The sequence below is a fragment of the Ambystoma mexicanum genome, chromosome 4q (assembly GCF_040938575.1).
Source record: "Ambystoma mexicanum isolate Mex_15411 chromosome 4q, UKY_AmexF1_1, whole genome shotgun sequence".
Taxonomy (NCBI): domain Eukaryota; kingdom Metazoa; phylum Chordata; class Amphibia; order Caudata; family Ambystomatidae; genus Ambystoma; species Ambystoma mexicanum.
Genome location: NC_090928.1, coordinates 1,189,332,192 through 1,189,344,686, shown reverse-complemented (window position 1 = coordinate 1,189,344,686; position 12,495 = coordinate 1,189,332,192). Strand labels below are relative to the sequence as shown.

Below are 12,495 nucleotides of genomic sequence, written 5' to 3'. Positions count from 1 at the left end.
GTAAATTCCCCATATTCAGCTTAACCACAATATTGAAAACACTCTCAGATTCACAGTACCCCTGGGGCAATCTTGTGTGCTCAAATGACTATGATACATAAACACATTGAGGTACGGACAATCGTAGTGTAAGGTGACAGAGAAAAAGCATTTTTTAAATTGATCACTGTAAAGTGGATCGTCCCAGTAGGGATTTTTCACAGTATGGTAATGGGATTTGGCACCACCGGAAACTCTGCCTCAGTGATATTATTCATAGGGCACAGATCCTTAACCATCCTCCAACTGGACCCCTTTACCTTTTGCACAGGGTAGATGGCCAAGTTACATGGGGACACAGAATATTGTATTGTGCCTTGCTTCAACAACGCTATAATGGTCTCATAAATCCCTTTGTCAGCCTGTCTAGACATAGGGTACTGACGCACTTGGGCAATATCGCACCAGGTTTCTCACCTTTATCCGCACTGCTCCAATGCTTTTTAACAGCCCCACATCATGAGGATTTCTGGTCCACAATTGGTCCAATATGATATGATAGGATATGATATGGCATTTATAACGCGCCTATACACAAGTGTTTCAAGGCGCGATGAGGCAAGGGAGGGGAAACAGAGGGAAGGCAGAGACAACGATCCTACTAGGCTTGGTGACATTAAGGAAGCGCAAGTGCAGGGGAGAGGGAAGGGGTAATATGTGGTGGCAGGGGGCAGAGGAGGGGAGGGGAGAGAAAGCAGGAGTAAAGACTGTTAGGCAAAATCCTGTGTAGTGCCCTAAGGGACCACTACACGCAATTAAGACTACAAGTGGTAATACAAGTTCACCTTTGGTACAAGCCTGTACTACTATGTTAAAGTGGTAGCAGTAGCGGAGCAGCCAGGCTTATCTCAAGAGTATAAGAGCAGTAGCAGAGATTACACAAAGGGACGCCAATTACTGTGACTCAAGCAGACACTGACTCAAGGTTTCAGGTAAAAAATATAAGCACATTTATTTTTAAACCATCTGTTATACAACACAACACTTCTATAAATTCAAAACCACACGTAAAATACACTACAAACAACCAATTCTCTTGGCACAGAATAACTCAAGATAAGTACCTTATGTTTTGGCGGACCAGTGTTGTGAAACAAAAGACGTTACCAGGAATACATATGCAATCACTTTTTGAAAGCTCGGTCGTATTAACAAAACGCGTATCCGTGGCGAGAAATGTTATCGGGGCAAAAACACACTTAGCACCTGGGCTAACCAGAGAAAGTTGGGGGCAAAATCATAGCAATACTTTTGTCAAGGAAGACAGAATCAGAGAACACTCACTGACAGAAATACAAACGTCAGTAGGCTGGAACCAGTGTCAAGTGGAACCGGGTTCCTGTCGTCGAGGATCACACAGTCAGACAGTTCACGATTCAACGTTGCCAGGAGTACGTGGATATTGTCAACAGAGGAAGCAAAAGTTATAAGAGGGAAGGAAGACAAGGGCAAGCCTTGGAAGAGGAGAAAAGGGTTTCACCCTAGTTCCTCGAAGCAGAAAACAGTACCTTATTCAATGAAGAAGCTGGTGCCACGGCAGTTGTTCCTGGTAGTTTCCTGCAGACCCACGGTTCCTGGTGCTTCGGTCGTGGAGACGAGAAGGCGGACGTCTAGAGGGGTCTGCACCACTCAGGGATGAGGCCAGCAGCAGCGACGGTGAATAAAAGGTTCGCTCCTTTAAAACAGGAGAAGCTCTTCATATGGCTATCCAGACCACTACAGCAGGGTGCAGTGATTTCGACCACAAAGAGGATCCACTGGCTGTGGAAGATGAGCTGGTTTATCCCACCAGGCTCAAGGGAGGAAGACTCCGGACTGGATCTTCTCTGGTCGTCGAAGGGTAGATAGCTCAGGACTGCAGCAGGGCTTCACCGGGACGGGATAGTTGCAGCAGCTGTCTTCTTCTCTGCTTCTCTTCCGTTCCTTGTATTTCCAGTGACAACTCTGACTTGCAGCCCAAGAGTCATGCCTTTTATGCGAAAATACCCCATTCACACAGCCCAGCTGTCAACCCGCAGCAGGGGGGTTGTCCAGCCCGGACAACCACCTCAGCCAATCATGGCAAAGGGCGACTTGGGTTTCCTAGGATACCCTGTGCAGGGTGTGACTACACCCCTCCCTCACATTCGGCCCACCTAGACACCTAGGCACCCAGAGGAGGGCTTCTTGGCAGAAGCCCGCCAAAAGACGGTAAACAAAGAAGGCAAACCTGGTTTGCCGTGCGCAAAGTAAAACACAAGAAGGACTTTAACAAAAACAAATGGCGACTAAGCCCAACCGGAGCAAAAAGAAAGAGTATTTGGTCAAGCGGGTTTATGTTCGAGGCTAATATAATAGCCTAAAACAATACCACGATTATATAGTATAATCGCGGTAGAAAAGTTAGGTTAGATACCACTGCCACCAGCCAAGTCTAAATGTTAAAAGAGCAAAACAAAGCTCAGAGAGGCACAGACAACAAGGGGTAGGATTTAACCCTTTCCAGTACTCCATGTAAGATGGGTTGTACTGGGTCTCTAGTTAAAAAGTGACATTTAGTTAATGGCAACTTTACCTGTTTCTGGGGGACAGTAGTCAGCCCCAGAAAAAGGAGTCATTGGGAAGTCTTAGAGACAACCCTGTGTTACCGCACTGAAGGTGCTGTGTAACACACACAACAAGTTGGGCTCATGGAGTGGTGTGCTCCAGAGTCCAAGATCACACAACAAGTGGAAACGCACATGACAAAACACTGGTAAGGGTGGGAAAAAGAGGCACACTCTTACCAAGTGGAAAAAATAAACTCCAGAAATCCAACAAAGCTGTTGGGGGACTCACTAGGTGAGGGAAATTAGCCATTGAATGAGAATTCTCCCTAACAAAGAGGAAGGTCTTGAAGTGCTTCAGGAACCGGAGATGGTTCTCCTCAGGTTTCGGAGAGGGAAGGAGGCTGTTCCAGATGGATGTCCCAGCAGAAGAAAGAGATCTACCATCAACTTGCTGCTTGGAGAAGCAACTAACTCTGAGGGATTTGGAGGCGGATGAGCGAAGAGCTCGAGAAGGAAGATATTTTGGAAGAGAGAGTTGGAGATATTGAGGTCCCAGGCCCCAGAAGGCCTTGTCAATGCAGAGGGTTTTGAACTTAATCTTCGCCGCCAGTGGGAGCCAGTGCAGAGATTTCAGTCCTGGAGAGAGATGATCCCTGGGTTTGAGGCCAAGGACAAGTCTTGGAGTCCTGTTTTGTATGAGTTGCAGAGGGCAGAGAGTAGAAGCAGGCAGATTTAGAAAGAGGCTGTTTCAGTAGTGAAGCCTGGGGAGAACCAGAGCTCTGAGACAGTGAGCTTCTGGGGGAGGGAGAGGAAAGGAAGAATACCTATGAGGAGGTGCAGCAGGTAGTGGGACTTCTTAGAGACGTCAGAGATGTGAGGAGAGAAGGTGAGTATGGAGTCGAAGATGACTCCAAGGTTTTTAGCCTCACAGGTGGGAGCAGGAGGAGGGCCAAGAGAGGCCGGCCAGAGAGTGACAGGAAAGGAGGGGGTGGGTGTGCCGATGAGGAGAATCTCGGTCTTCCTGGCATTCGGGCAGAGGTCATTGGCAGCACAGCACACCTGGATGGCAGACATACAGTCAGAGATGAGAGAAGGAGAAGAGGTAGCAGAGGTGAGCCTGAAAATGAGTTGAGTGTCATCCGCATAGGACTGAAAGTTGGGGCAGAGAGCGGCAATGTGGTGGGCAAGAAGTGCCAGGTATTGGTTAAACAGCCAGGGAGAGAGAGAGGTTAGACTCCTGGGGAACACCACAGGTAGAGATGGAGGAGAGGAAGGACCCAAGTTGGACCTGGGAGGGTTGATCGGAGAGGAAGAAGGTCAGCCAAGCCAGGACCTGATCGGTGATACTCAGGTTATCACAGAGACGATTGAGCAGGATGGCGTGGTTGACCGTGTCAAAGGCAAAAGAGAGATCAAGTAAGATGAGGACACAGGGGGTGTTCGAATCGAGGTTGGAGAGCAGGTCTTCACAGATGTTCACGAGAGCAGTTTCCGTGCTTATGGCAGCTCTGAAGCCAGACTGATGGTCATGGAGGCAACCAACAGATTCAGAGTGAAGATTAAGCTGGGAGATGGCCAGCTTTTCCAGGTGTTTGCTCAGGAAAGGAATGATGGAGATTTGACGATAGTAAGCAGGGCAGGAAGGATTGGCAGAGGGTTTCTTAAGATGAGGGTGCAAAACAAGTGCTTGAGGGGGAGGGGAAGACTCCAGAGGCAAAGGAGTGGTTGCAGAAGTAAACCTGAGCAGGAGCCAGGGTGTCAATGTGGTCCTTGATGGTTTTGGAGGAACAGGGGTGAACCTGTTTTGTCGAGACTTTCATATATCAGATTTGCCTAGAAACCTTGTCTGAGGAGAACAGGGGAAAGGCAGAGACGGAGGGAACAGAGGTGGCTGGAGAAGGGCCAGAAGAAGAGCAGGGAGTAGAGGGAGAGGGGAGAGGAAGATACCTTGTCAAAATCCTCCTTACAGTATGGCTGTGTATTTTTATTTCTTTTTATTTCAAATTGTATTGTTTTTGCTGTTACAACAGGGATATCAAAGACAGCACATCATCAACACCATCTTAGTAGACATCACTCCCAAGTAACAACCCATCCCCTCGCTCCATGTGGCCTTTCCATAAACAGCCCTGACTTGGGGACAGCCATGGCGTAAACACAGGTCAATTTAACTCTTCAAATGCATCCTGCTTGCTACAGTCCATCTCCTAGGGAAGCGTATCCCATAACCGGGGAAGTCCATCGGAGGGGGAAGCAGACCCCTGATTCCCAGCCAGTTCTCCAATCCACTTTCATAAAGTTCCCCCGGGGGCCCATCACACCCCATAACATTTTGTGTTAAACTCCAACCTACACGTTTGCATGTCCATACTCCCTCCATGGAGGGCTGCCGTAATTTTCTCCATCAAATGTCTTTCGCTTTTGCCACCCATTCCCTCTGGCTAGGGAGCCTCTCCCTCTTCCACTGGCTCCCCAAGCATGCCCTAGATGCTAACAACAAACAGTGTGCCATATGTGGCAGGCTCCTGAATTCCCCCTCTACTCTGTCTATGCCCAATAAAATCAGCAAAGGTGCCAACAGGCGAGTGGTTTTCTCCACCTCTTTAATCCATCCTAGCTCCTCAGCACAGTACAACTGCATGGCTGCGCAGTCTCACTACATGTGCCAATATGTGGTCCGCCTCCCACACCCATGCCAGCACATCGGGCAAACCACTTTGAACATCCTTGCCAGGGGAACTGGGTTTTATTTTCACCTATGGAGCAGGTTAATGCCATGAAGTTTATACTGACAGGAAATAGAGGTCTTAAACGCTCTACAGCACATCTTACGCCACAGCCCCCATCAATTTCGCTTCCGATATCCAACCCCCATGTGGCTCTCCTTACCCGACCATCCCTCCTCCAGGAATGCCCCATACAAGGTCGGAATCAGGCTCTGCATCTCTAGATGAGAGTCCAAAATAAGCTTTGTGGAAGTCACTTCCCTCTGTATCTGTAGCTTCCACCGTTCTGCCGGAAGCACACCTTTAGTCTGCAGGTAGATAATTAACCTATGTGCAAGGCCTCCTCCAGCTCTATGGCGGTGTATTTTTAATGATGAGCACGGTCTGTGTTACCTCCCTTTGCTCTATTGTTATCTAGCAAGGCACCCCAATCTCGAAAACCTTTACTCCTACGTCCTGTCCCCTTTCCTCCATACTTTTGGGCCATTCCGTCCTGTGGGACGGGACCGGAGCACTTTTTGTAAAAAAGCATCAAATTGAAAAATGTGTCCTTCTTCTCTATTTACGCAGGGTACCACATGCGACCGTAACCCAGCCCTCCTTAGCTCCGCCCCGCGCATTGCCCTTCAGTCCTTTTCTCTGCGTGGTCGGGGCTGGATGCACTTGCATCACCGGGAAGACCTTTTTCTTTCCCGTTGTCCTTCTCTCCTGCTCCGGTTCTGCGGCCACTTAGTACTCCGTCTATGCCGGATCATTTGGGATTTGTTGCTTGTTCCTCTTGCAAATGTCGCTTCGCTAGGGCATATCCCTGTTCTCTCTGTTTGGAGTGTCTGGAACTGGATCACCCTTGGGAGTCGTGTTTCTACTACGATTCCCTTTCGGTCCGGGCACTTCAACGTTGTCTTTGTTGGTGGGAGGAGATCTTCCAGAGAGTTCCTCCATCGCATTTTCAACTCTTCATCGACGGAAAGAGAAGACGCCCGGTAAATTCCTTAATTTTCAGGGCATCCCGGCCAGAGGACTCCTTCCCGGGGTCTTCCAGGTACGGGAGGGGCTTCAAAATCACTTGACAGTAATGACAGTTCGGTCTTACGAAAGAAAAGCGTACCCGCGGGAAGAAATGTAACCTAAGTCTAACACACTTAGCACATGAATTAACACAAGAGAATAGAGGATACAAATCATAGGCAATACTTTTGTCAAGGCAAATAGAATCCGCTGACACTTTCTAAAAGGTAGATAAAAGTCAATAGGCCTGCGCCAGTATCAAATGAAACAGGAATCCTGTTGTCGAGGATCACAAGGTTAGAACAGTTCATGATTCGAGATTTCCAGGAGTACTTGGATATTGTCACAAAGGGAAGCAAAAGTTATAAGATGGAAGGAAGAAAAGGACAAGCGTTTGGTGAGGAAGAAGGGTTCTCTCCAATTCCTTAAAGTCAGACACAGTACCTTATTCGTTGAAGAAAGCTGGTGCCATGGCAGTTGTTCCTTGTAGTTCCTGCAGACGCACAGTTCCTGGAGCTTCAGTCGTGGGGACAAGAAGGAGGACATCTGGAGCGATCTGCACTACCCAGGGATGAAGTGAGCAGCAGTGAAGCATCGTTGAATAAAAGGGTGCTCCTTTAAAACAGGAGAGGCTCTTCAGATGGCTATCCGGAACACTACAGCTGTGTGCAGCGGTTTCGACCAAGAAGAGGATTCTCTGGCTGTTGAAGATGAGCTGGTTGATCCCACCAGGCTCAAGGGAAGAAGACTCCGGACTGGATCTTCTCTGTCATTGAAGGGTAGATTGCTCAGGACTGTAGCAGGGCTTCACCAGGACTCGGGAGTTGCATCAGCAGTCTTCTTCTCTGCTTCTCTTCGGTTCTTGCAGTTCCAGTGGCGACTCTGACTTCCAGCTCAAGAGTCCTGCCTTTTATGCCAAAATCCCCCATTCACACATCTTGGCTGTCTATCACTCAGCAGGGGGGTTGTCCGGCCCGGACATCCACCTTGGTCAATCGACACAAAGTGCGACTTGGGTCTCCAAGGAGACCCTGTGCAGGGGGTGACTAAACCCCTCCCTCACATTCAGCCCACCTAAACACCCAGACGCCAAAGGAGGGCTTCTGGACAGAAGCCTGCCATAGGACGGCGAACAAAGAAGGCAAACTTGGTTTGGTGCGAAAAGTAAAACACAAGAAGGACTTTAAGAAAAAGAAAGGGCGACTACCCCGACCGGAGCCAAAATAAAAAGTATTTGGTCAAGCGGGTTTATGTTCGAGGCTAATACAATAGCCTAAAACAATTCCACGTTTATATAATATAATCGCGGTTGAAAAGTTAGGGTAGGTACCACTGCCACCAGCCAAGTCTTAATGTTAAGGGAGCGAAACAAGGCTCCAAGAGGCACAGACAAAAATGGGGTAGGGATGAACCCTTTCCATTACTCCATGTAAGATGGGGTGTACTGGGTCTGCAGTTAAAGTGACTTTATAAAGTTAATGGCAAGTTTACCTGTTTCTGGGGGACAGTAGTCAGCCCCATAAAAATGGAGTCAGTGGGAAGTAACACACACAAAAAGTGGGGCTCATGGTGTGGTGTAGCTCCGGTGCCCAAGATCACACACACAGTAGAAATACATATGGCAAAACACATTTAAGAGTGGGAAAAAGGCTCACACTCTTACCAGGTGGAAAAAATATACCCCAGAAATCCAGCAAAGCTGCTGAGGGACTCACTAGGTGATGGAAATTAGCCATAAATGAAAATTCTCCCTAACATTAACCTGAGTCGCACTCTTGTCTGATTGGCTAAGGGGATTGGCCTTGCCCGGCCAGCCACCCTGCTGTGTGATTGACAGCCAGTCTGTATGCATGGGAGAAAACAGCATTAAAAGCAGGTCTCTGGGACTGGAAAGGCAGAGTCGCCACTGGAACGCAAGAACGAACGAGCAGCTGACTGAAGAAGACCCCTTCTACGACTGAACCGCCCGGTGAAGCCCTGCTGCAGGTCCGAATCGTCAGAATCCGCCAACAGAGAAGATCCTCCAGGAAACCTCGTCCCTTGAGCTGGTGGGACCAAACAGTTTGCCCAAACTGCAAGCCAGGACCCCTCCTCTGGTCGAATTCGCTGTACAGAGCTACAGTGGGCCGGATAGCCAGGAAGGTCAGACCCTGCTTGGGTTTTAAGACGCGCACCTATTATTCATTGCTTTGCTCTGCTGCTGGTTTCTTCCCTGGGTAGTACAGGACCCTCCAGTCTTCCTACTTCATGTCAGTCCGACAGTCGCTTCAGGAACCGCGAGCCTGCAGGAACTACCAGGGACGTCCGCCTCAGCTACAGCATCCTCTCCGTTTTAAGGTACTGTGCAAACCCAGTTGCTTGTTTCGTTCAGCCACGTGGAAATTGTGTGAAATCTTTCTACAATTCGAGGGCTTGTCCTTCTCTTCTTATTGAACTAACTTTTCTACCACCCAACCTCGTCAAAAATCTGTCGCACAAACTTTACCGTAAGCTACCCTGAACAGTGTGATCTTGAGCAAAAGACTTTTGTCCTATTGACTTTGGCTCTAAGCCTTTTCTACCTGATTCCATCACTGTAGTTCCTCTTGTTCTATTGCTGTGAGTACTTACCTGTTGGTGTGGTTCAATTCCTACTTAACTTTGTCTTTCTCTCCCTTTTAAATTGCTGGAATGCCATTTTGCTCCGACTTCATTTTGTGAGCTTAACTTGTCTGGGATTTAAGAGAAGTAGTGTGGTGTATTGAGAGTGTGATTTTTAAACTGCATATAATGGTGTAATGTTATACAACTGAAGAGTGAAATAAATGTATTTTCTTTTACTTGAAAACTTTGAGTCAGTGTTTGCCTGAATCATAGTAATTGTTGTCCTTTGTGTAACTATTTGATACTGCACACTTACTCTTGAGATAAGTCTGGCTGCTCCGCTACTGCTACCACTTTAACAGTGTAGTACAGGCTTGTACCAAAGGTGAATTTGTAGTGTCACTTGTAGTCTTAATTGTGTGTGGTGTTCCCAAAGGGTACTGCATATAATTCTGCCTAACACGAGGCCGGCAAAGTCTGGGATAAACCCCACAATGGGCTACATATAAATAAGAGAATTGATGCCCGTTACAGGCTTCACGCCTCCGAGGAAGTAGCCTTTGCGTCATGTCCGCTCCCTTCCTTGACGGCACTGCAGTCGCCACTTTGCAATCCAAGCCGGCCACTGCAACCTCTGCTGCCGCAGTTCAAGTACTGGATGCTCGACTCCTTGGCGAAGAAAGTTTTTGCCAACTCGGCGCTGCAACTGCGTCAGGCTAACGCAGGCTCATTTTGGCAGTGGCGAATATGAAACTGTGGAGGGACTTGGCGGACTTCCAGGAGTTCATTCCTGAGGACAGGCTGGAAGACTTTAAGGGCGGTTTTTCAGACGCCAGGGTTTTGGCGCAGGATATGCTGGAGGCGTCTGCGCACCATGTCGACACCTTAGCTCGAGGCCTCATGTTGGGGGTGGACACCTCTCGTCAAACTTGGCTTCATGCAACAAAGTTTTCGAAGGAGGTCCAAGATAAAGTTCTGGACCTGCCTTTTGATGGCAAAGAGTTCTTTCATTCTTTAACGGATGACGAGCTTACAAAGACTAAGGCGAGCACGCAAACTGCTAAGTCTCTGTCGGTGCTAGCGAAGCTCCCAGTCAACGCTTAGAGATCTTGATCCCAGTCTCGGTCCTCCTTGGGCTTCAGAGGGTTCCCGGACCGCAGGTCTCATAGGACTGATCCGCCGAGAGGTAACTCCCGTCGGAGACAGCAACAAGGTTGGTTTTTCTCTCGTTCTTCAGACTCCTGTCCCTCTGCCGAAATGTCTGCAAAATGATATATTTTGGCGCTCGCACGAGACACCAGTGGGAGGACGAATCTCGTCTCATCTGGAGGCGTGGCAAGCCATCACCGTAGACCGGTGGGTTTTGACCATCGCTCGGGCAGGCTTCTGCTTGCCCCTCCCTCCTACCCTACCCTTCAATCCTCCCTTTCAGCAGTCGGGGACGCCCTCCCTCAGAGCTGAGATCCAGAAGCTTCTAGACCTCTAGGCGGTGTAACCCGTTCCCCAAGTGGAACGAGGGGAGGACTTCTACTCTCGTCTGTTTACGGTGCCCAAACCCAACCAGGCTGGCCTGCGTGCCATTCTAGACCTTTCCCAGTTCAACCTTTCTCTTCCCCAAGAGAATTCCAAGATGATCACGCCCTGCCAAATAAAGTCCTCTCTTCAGAAGGGCAACTGGCTCAGCGTTGTGGACCTTCAGGACGTGTATGTGCATATCCTGACCTGGAGCTCGCATCAGAAATATCTGTGGTTCTCTCTGGGAGAGGAGCACTTCCAATTCAGAGTGCTCCCTTTTGGCCTCAGCTCAGCGCTGCGTGTCTTCACGAAGATGATGCCAGTCATTGCGGCTTTTCTACGGCTACAGGGTATTCATTTGTATCCATATTTAGACGACTGGCTTCTGCGCAGCCCCTGTCCGGTGAAAGCCTCTAGCAATCTTCAGTCTCTCCTTCAGCTCCTGTTCGGCCTTGGGCTGTCAGTGAACTAGCGGAAATCCTCCAAGACGATCCCTCAGGACCTGATTTTCCTGGATTTCCGTTGGAACACGATCGACTGCAGAGTGTACCTGACTTTGGACAGGATGGCGGATCTGTTTACCACATGTCAACTTTTAATTCAATCAGAGAGCATGTCGGGCTGGTGTTTCCAGAGGCTTCTAGGCCTCATGGCCTCGTGCGTGCTTGCTCGTCTCAAAATGCGACTCACGCAGATGGCTCTTCGGAGTTCCTGGCTTCATGCAATGGACCTGGACAACAAAATGATTACGGTCCCACCCTGCATGACCACAGATCTCCTATGTTGGTCATCTTCCAGCAATCTGTCAGTGGGGGCTCCTTTTCAGGAACCCTCCCCTCAAACGACCATTGCGACGGACTCCTCCCTTATCGGGTGGGGCACGACGATGGATTATCTTCAGGTTTTCGACCTGTGGTCGCCACAGGACAGACAATTTCACATAAATTATCTGGAACTTCTGGCGATTTTCTTAGCGCTCAAAGCCTTCAAGCCAGTGATTGTGAACAAAGTGGTCCGCATCCGCACAGACAATGCAGTATCCATGTTTTACATCAACAAGCAGGGGTGTACCAAGTTACCACCCCTTGTAGATCTAGCCATTCAGATTTGGGAATGGGATGGGCCATTCAACACAGTGTTCGGCTGCTTGCTGTGCACATTCCGGGCCAACTGAATGTGACTGCAGACTCTCTCAGCCGACGAGTGGTGGTCAGCTACGAGTGGGAACTAAACACAGAGATCCTCGCCAACCTTTTTCGCCATTGGCGCACTCCAGAAGTGGACCTCTTTGCTATGTCATCAAACAGGAAACTTCCTCTTAATGCTTCCAGGAACGCGCTCGGAGCTTCGTCCCTGGGGGATGCTCTCGAGATTCCTTGCCACAACATGAGGGCCTACGCCTTCCCACCTCTTCCTCTGATTCACTGGGCGCTATGCAAGCTCAGGAACACGACAAATTGCACTCTCCTGTTCATAGCTCTTTGGTGGTCAGCCAGATTCTGCTTTAGGCATACATGTCTTGTCTTGTAGGACTTATTTGTCGGCTATCGCATCTTACTTGTCCATGGACTCTTGCTCTTTTTCATTGACAAACCCTGTCATTAAAAGACATTTTGCAGGTCTATCGCATCTTTATCCACCGGTGCGCAACCCGCATCCAAAGTGGGAATTGAATGTGGTCCTCACTGCCTTATGCCATAAACCTTTTGAGCCCATGGCTACGGTGGGCTTGAAGTTCCTTTCGTGGAAAATGGCTTTTCTGATTGTGGTGACTTCGGCAAGACATGTAAGCAAGCTTCAGGCCTTGTCTGTGGAACATCCTTTCACAAAGATATGGTTGTCCTGCGGACTAATCCTTCTTTTCTTCCAAAGATAGTATCAGATTTTCATCTGAACCAGTATATTTCCTTACCCGTTTTCTTTACAGACCCGGCCTCATATGCCGAGAGGGTATTGCACAATTTGGATGACAGAAGAGTTCCAAAGTTTTATTTGGACAGAACATATACACTTAGGAGCTCTTCCTAGCTTTTTGTGACCTTCAGAGATCGGAAAGGAAAACCGGCCTCGAAAGCACCTATCTCCCGATTGATTGC

At 48.8% G+C, this 12,495-nt stretch overlaps 1 protein-coding gene across 1 annotated transcript in view; it reads left to right on the top strand.

Moving 5' to 3' along the window:
- The window catches only part of DNAH8 (dynein axonemal heavy chain 8), an 8,835,797-nt gene that overhangs the window by 1,458,087 nt on the left and 7,365,215 nt on the right, over positions 1–12,495 (top strand). The window lies entirely within an intron of this gene.